General features: G+C 50.9%; 1 long non-coding RNA gene across 2 annotated transcripts; it reads left to right on the forward strand.

Annotated features, from left to right (window-relative positions):
* The first annotated feature begins 164 nt into the window (after positions 1-164).
* On the forward strand, positions 165-3,817 carry LOC126508929 (uncharacterized). 2 transcript variants are annotated; one of them, XR_007594008.1, is made up of 3 exons: positions 165-763; positions 1,042-1,383; positions 2,804-3,817. It is a non-coding gene; the product is annotated as an uncharacterized lncRNA (long non-coding RNA). The 2 variants fall into 2 exon arrangements; XR_007594007.1 differs by having other exon boundaries at positions 165-667.
* Positions 3,818-7,380: the final 3,563 nt, after the last annotated feature.

Here is a 7,380-nt window from a genome sequence, read left to right on the forward strand (position 1 = left end):
CATATTACCGCAGTGCAACCCCTCTACCCGGCCAGGAGCTGGCGTGCTCATTGGTTCCGTCCCTGAGAGGGCGGGACCCGGCGGCGGCCAAGGGACGTGCTATTGGACAACGAGTCCATCCGTCGCGGGCTCGATGGCTAGGGGCGGAGGGACTCTGTGATGGCCTCAATTGCGTCTGTCAAACCCGGGCAAAACCTGGGGCGGTCCTTCTCTTTGCCTCTGCCTAATTGGTCCTTTCCCTATGGAGAGGTGGGGTCTCCTAAGAGAGCCTCCTAGGCCATTGCTCTACAGCGCTGTCAGTTGTCGCTGAAAGAGGGACGGCGGCTCGATTAGGTAGAGCGCGCGCCTGGGCTCCGGTGTCACGTGCTGAAGTCTGGAGAGTCACCTGATTAGTGAGAGTCAATCTTCTAAAACCACTTCCGCCCTAACCTAGTTGCCATGGTAACAGGGCCTCCCGCGGAGGGCGGGGGACCAGCTTGGCACCAAGGAGTCAGGGATGGATGGTCTGTTTTGCCCGAGTGTTCGCATCCACTTACCAAAAGGCCGTGCGTTATGGTTGAGAAGGGAGCCGCCACCGTGAGAGCACGGAGACCGGAGATCCATCGAGCAGCTCTTCATCGATCAACTCAGACCCACAAATCCACGCCCCTTTTAGCTTCTAGTACTAGTAAGCTTAGCCACGACGTGTGCCAGCCACTCAGGAGGCTGTCTCACCTCCGCGGGTGGGTTGCTTACGCTCTGCCTAGAAAGACTTTTACTGCAGGTGACTAAAGCTTGCTTAGCCATCATATTTCTGCTGTGGCAGGAGTCCTTTCTTCAGAAAGACTTCGCTCACCTCTCTGGGACTCCGAATTAGGGACCTTGCCTCGACCACCGTCCAGTTGATTCTATTGTGTTGTCTTTGTTTTGTGGGGGTGAGGGCGGCTGAGACACGGCGCGCCTGGTATTCACCATGTAGCTCAGTCTGCCTCAGCTCCCCACCCCAGTGCTGGGATTACAAGTGTGTGCCACTACACCAACCTCCACTTTGTCTTTTAACAGGCATTTACCACACACAAACTGCCACTTTGCCTCTCTGAACAAACATGCGCACATGAATTCCTCACCCAGAGGACCTTGTCTGATTCCTCCCTGGATCCACATTGCCTGCGGAGAATAAGGAAATGAAGGTGAAGGTACAGCTCAGGCGCCCTCTCTTTCCTGAGGACTGCTTTGATCCTAGGAGCAGCTCTGACTCATTCATTTTGCAGGATATTGATCCCCCCCCCTTTAGAGTGTGAATTTCTCCACCACCTGGACCGATATAGCAGAAAGAACACAGTGTTCAGAGAAGCGAGCAGTTTGGGATTCTGAAGGCCACCTTCGAGCGATGTCACTGAGCAGGTCAGCTCCCCAGTCTCTAATTTACCCATTTGTAGAATAGTAAAAGTATTATTGTGGGTGCTAGATAGGCCAATGTATGTGCCCATGAACCTTAGGGTATAATAGATGGGTTTAGAATCTTTTACTGACCGGGCGGTGGTGACACATGCTTTTAATCCCAGCTCTTGGGATGCAGAGGCAGGTGGATCTCAGTAAGTTTGAGGCCAGCCTGGTCTACAAGAGTTAGTTCCAAGACAGTTAGTGCTGTTACACAGAAAAACCCTGTCTCGAAAAATAAATTTTTAAAAAAAATGTTCTTTTTTACTGGGTGGGAGGGCGTATAAGTGCAGCGGTTGAGTAGATGCTTGGTATTCACAAGGCCTTGGATTCAACTCCTAGCACCATTATTAAAAGTTGATGTGTGTATTACACGTTGGCATGTGCCCAGGTGTGCATGCACTTGTGTGTGTGCATGAAGAGGTCAGAGTTCAATCTCCAGTATTGTTCATCAGGAACCATCCCCCATGTGTTCTGAGACAGGGTCCCTCACTAGCCTGAAACCTACCAAGTAGGGCAAGGATCCTTCTGTCTCTGCCTCCCCAGCCCTGGGATTAAAGGTATGCACTGCCATGCCCAGTGTTTTTATTAAGATACTGGTGCTAGAACTCGGGTCTTCATGGTTGTTTAGTGAAGGCTTTACCAACTGAGCTATCTCCGCAGCACCTCCCCCGCTTCTTAAAATAGAAGGCAAGCGTATTAACTTTCAGGGGAAGACGAATTGCAGAATTGCATCTGAGCTGCTTCGATGCCGGTCTCCTGTTTTGAGACACTGAGCAGTTCCTCATGGTCGGAGCCCCAGTGTAGGGTCAGGTGTCTGTTGAGAAATGAGTTATTGGGAAATTCCAAATTGTACCTAGCTCAACCCACACAGTGCCAAGACCCAGTGGAATTTCACAGAAAGCATATTTCTGTTTCTGAGCTGTGCTTGTTTGCCAAGGCTGCCGTATCAAATTACCACAAACTCGGGAGCTGAAAGCAACAGAAATGTATTCTCCCACAGTTTGGGGTGTCGTTCCTCCTTGCTCTTCCAGCGTCTGTTGGCTCTCAGACTTCCCTGGCTGCATATTCCCAGTCTTTGTCTCCTCCTGACCCTCTTCCCCTTCTTCCGGTGTCTTCTTTCTCTTATCAAGACATTGAGATTGAGTTTAGATGCCCTGTCCAGACTGCATCTTGAGATTCTTCATTCAGTGGCATCTGCAGAGCCAGGCAGGGTAGCTTATGCAATACTTAGATGGTTGCCGTGAGTGGACCACACAGGCCAGCTACATGGGCTTATAGAATAAGACCCTATCTCAAAAATTAAAAGATAAAAGGAAGAGAAGGAGAGAAGAAAATAAATATATATGTAACTAACTTTTCCCAAATATGGTTATGATCACAGGTTGAAATGATTTGACTGTCCGGGCTGTCATTCAGCCTACAACAAAAGTAACAAGAAAAGAGTCTGTGGTCCAACAAGCTGGCTCAGCAGGTTGAGGATCTGAGTTCCATCCCTGGAACCCACCTGGCAGAGGGAGAGAACTCATCCTCATAAGTTGTCCCCTGACTCGCGGGAGCACACACACAAACATCAATACATACATATAAATGTACAAAAGAAAAATGGGCCCACAGAGGGAACACAGAAACACTTCGTCGTCCTTCGGGGCTCCCTTCTGTCCGCTACTTTTGTTGCTTGATTCACTCAAACACACCCAGAGAACTCCTCCGCTAGGTCCCAGGAAATCAGACCCTTCCCGAGCCAGCTCCTTGGAGAAGGGTCCAATAAGGGAAGAGTCACGAGCTGAGCTACTACTCGTCTTTGTACCTAGTGCTGAATGAAACCCAAGGACAGTGGCGCCCAGACAGACAGACTTCGCAGTGGCGGGGACAGCTAATCCAGGGTTCTGAAGAAGCGATGAGAGGGGAGAGCGCGCTTCGGCAAAGGCCATCTTCCCACAATCCTTCACGGGGTTCAGCGCCTCGCAGGCTGCCTGCTAGATACGGGAAGTGCCTCCCTCAAATGCATGGCCCTTCTCAGACTTCTCAGCCCGCGTCACTCAAGCCCCAGAGGGAAACTCAGCTTGCTGCCTGCAAAGTATTAAAGAAAATGCATCTCAGTCATGGCGGATAGAACCTCGGAAGCAGCACGTGTTCAAGAAACACGTCCGGTAATTATTTTCACATATGCCGTTTTATCCTGAAACACTTTGTCTTCTTTGGAACTTTGCAATGTGACCATTTCAACATGAAAAAATCGTTCAGCCGGGCGTTGGTGGCGCACGCCTTTAATCCCAGCACTTGGGAGGCAGAGGCAGGTGGATCTCTGTGAGTTCGAGACCAGCCTGGTCTACAAGAGCTAGTTCCAGGACAGGCTCCAAAGCCGCAGAGAAACCCTGTCTCGAAAAAGAAAAAAGGGAAAATAAAAAAAGAAAAGAAAAAATCGTTGAAATTGCTTGGAATTATCGTGGTATTTATACAGCCCTGTGTGTGTTTCCCAGGGAAACATGCAACCAAGTCAGTGGTTCTCAATCTTCCCAATGCGGTGACCCCTTACTACAGTTCATCATGTCGTGGTGGTCCCCTGGAACTAGCTCTGTAGACCAGGCTGGTCTCGATCTCACAGAGATCCGCCTGCCTCTGCCTCCCGAGTGCTGGGATTAAAGGCGTGCGCCACCACCGCCCGGCCGTAAAATGATTTTCACTGTGACTTCATAGCTGCAATTTTGCCAGTGTTGTGAATCATAATGTGGATATCCTGTATGCGACCCCGGGGGAAGGGGTCACGACCCAGAGGTTGAGAACCGCTGATCTAAGCCAAGTCCAGCCTACCTGCCAAGGCAGGAAAGTTAAAGGTCAGGGGAACAACGTGACTGACTCTTCAGAGGCCAGAGGGGAACCGTTTGAAAGCTCGGTGTCTTAGTTACCCTTCTATCGCTGTGATAAAACACCACGACCAAAGCAACGTACCAAGGAAAGCATTGAATCGGGCTTATGGTTTCAAAGGGTTCGAGTCCATGGTGACAGAGCAAAGGAACAGCTGAGAGTTCATGTCTTGATTCACAACCAGAGTCAGAGAAAGAGCAGGGCCGCATTCTTTCTAAACCTCAAAGCCTGCCCCTAGTGATGCACCTCCTCCAGCAAAGTCACGCTCCCTGTTCCTTCCCATACAGTTCCAACAGCTGGGGACCAAATATGCAGATGTATGAGCCTATGGAGGCCACTCTCACTCAACCCAAACTCAGTCAAATTAAATGTATCACCTCCTCTGCACGCCCTCATGGTTGCTTGGCATGTGTTTACAGGTTTATCCATGTGTCCAGCTATGCTGGGTAGGGTGAGTTAGTCATCTTCGCTCTGGGTTTTCTCTCTGAGTCCCCAGCACCCAGACATGAAGGAGGTTTCACAAGCATCATTGAGGAGATGACGGAATGGATGGAGGCTTGAGTGTTGGGATCACACAGGGGCCTCGTGTGTTAGCTATGGATGGAGGCTTGAGTGTTGGGTTCACACAGGGGCCTCGTGTGTTAGCTATGGATGGAGGCTTGAGTGTTGGGATCACGCAGGGGCCTCGTGTGTTAGCTATGGATGGAGGCTTGAGTGTTGGGTTCACGCAGAGGCCTCGTGCGTTAGTGCCTCATTATGTCAGAACACCTGAAGACAACCAATTCAACACAAGGAAGGGGTTATTTTGCCCCATTTCAGCCCCGTTGTTTTGGGCCCATAGCAGCCACAGTGCATCAAGACAGGTGTGTGTGGCAGAGGAAGCCTGTTTTCTGCGCGACAGTCAAGACACAAAGAAAGGGAACTGAGAAAGGACAGGGTAACCAAATCTGCGTCAAGAGTGTATCTTCAGTGGGCTAACTTCCCTCACTAGGTCCTGCCTCCTGACCACCTCTCAAAAAAACCCAAATGAGCTGCCCTCAACGCGTGGGCCTCTGGGGTTCCAGATCCAAACTGTAACACCTCCATGTCTCCCCCAAATGGAACAGACCAGAGAGAGGAAATAAACCTGTCACACAGAGAGCAGACCCGAGCAGAGACTCGGGCTAGCTCCTGCAGTTCCATGGTCATAAACATGCTGACGTGTGCCCAGGAGCTTGGGGACATGTGGCAAGCCAGGCAGGCAACAAATACCACACGGCAGGCGTGTAGAAAGCCCAGTGCAGATCTAGCAAGAGGTGTCCAGAGAAAATATTCCTTAGGAATGGCCTTGGCGGTGAGGCCTGAAGGGCACGGAGGCGTCGGTTGTACAAAGGCTGGAGAGAGCAAGGGGAAGGGTAGAGACTGAAGGAACGGGAGCACTGGCTTGAAGAAGGGGCACGGACCACAGAACCAAAGGGGGGCCAGGTGCAGTGGATGGGGAGCACTCAGCACTGAGGAGAAGTGAAAGAAGGGGGAGTCAGTTCTTTGTTTTTCAAGATAGAGTTTCTCTGTATAACAGCCCTGGCTGTCCTAGAACTTGCTTTGTAGATCAGGCAGGCCTCGAACTCACAGAGATCCGCCTGCCTCTGCCTCCCAAGTGCTGGGATTTAAAGGCATGTGCTACCACCGGCCCGGCTGGGAGCTCAGTTTCTAAAGCTGACTGACTTTAGTACAAACTCTGCATTCTACTTAATACACTGGGTTTCTTTTCATTTTCCGACACGCTCCCATACATCGGCTGCCTATGGTCATTGTTGTGCTTCAAAGGCAGAATTAACACCATCACAGCTACCGGTTTCCGGATAGGGCCCATGGGCTGAGCCCCAGGGTGAGCATTTTCAGCTGTCTGTCAGCTCTCTCAGTATTTATCAGGAGTACAGATAAATGCATTTAAAGGTGCAGAAGTCACGTGACAGGGTGGTGCTGATGGTGTCTGCCACGTCTTAGGTGGATGCAGCCCAACCTCAGTAGTCTACGATATTAGGAGTGAAGAAGGAAATAATTTAATTTTCAGAACTGTGGGGAAGTGGGGGGCGCCTTTTAGAAATATGGGTGATTTGCCCCTAATGGTAATGTTTCAAGTGCCTAGAAACCAAGAGCGGTCGGTCCATCTCTGGAGGAAGAGGAAGCAGGCAGTGAATGCTGATTGGCTGTGTGATGGAGACCCCTTGGCCCCTCTCCACCAACTTTCCCAGTAATATATTCCAGATAGTGGCTAAGTTTCTGCCAGGTCCTCCTACTCCATTTGTCTGTAGCTGCTAGCTTAGAATAGAAGAAGCCAGGTGAGCGTCAAAACATAAGGCAGTCAGCCTTGCTATCTTTGCATTGGAACCAACGTCAGCGCCGCCTTGTGGCCACGGGAAGAATCGTGGAAACGACACTCCTTAGTAGGCTAAGGCAAACCTTCCCAACATTCACCCAGGGTCCCCCAGCTGTAGCTGAAGATAAGGCTGGCTCAGCTCTGGACACAGTGTTGTTAAATAGATGGTCCTGGGCAAGGAAACCCTTTATCCACACCGAGGTAGCTGAGTTTCCTAGTATACAGTAACACTCACTAATAGGAAATGTAATCCTTAGGAACCTTCTGGGGTGGCCAAGGTTACAGCCAGGGCTTAGCCTAGAACCAGAGGCTTTTATATCTCTTGTCGGGTTGGCTGCACACTGGGACTGGTACTAGAAATTTGGCATGGGCCTGAGGCTCTCACCAGAAAATAGGCCTTGCCACCACCTGAGCTTTCATGTTCTTGAAGACTGTCTGGTGTAACAGAAGTCAGCAGGGGCTTCCTCTGTCCTCCCTGCCACCTGGAAACTGTAGAAATGACCTGCCTGTTCGCAACCCCTGGATCCTGAAAAGCAACAGAACAGGGCAGGGTCGCCCCATCTTTGTGCTGGCTGCTCAGCCTGCCTCCCTCCCCCGGCAAACTCTGCCTCCCCCCCAGCTTAGCCACTGCATTTTCAAGGACTCCAAGTTGGGCTACAGGGTCCTCTGCAGCCCACCATGCCTTCGGGCAGAAGGGATGCCCTGAGACTGGGGGATGGCAAATGAGCAGTCAG

Source organism: Alexandromys fortis, unplaced genomic scaffold, assembly GCF_014885135.2.
Source record: "Alexandromys fortis isolate MF-2015 unplaced genomic scaffold, M_Fortis_MF-2015_v1.1 scaffold_77, whole genome shotgun sequence".
NCBI classification, from domain to species: Eukaryota; Metazoa; Chordata; class Mammalia; order Rodentia; family Cricetidae; genus Alexandromys; species Alexandromys fortis.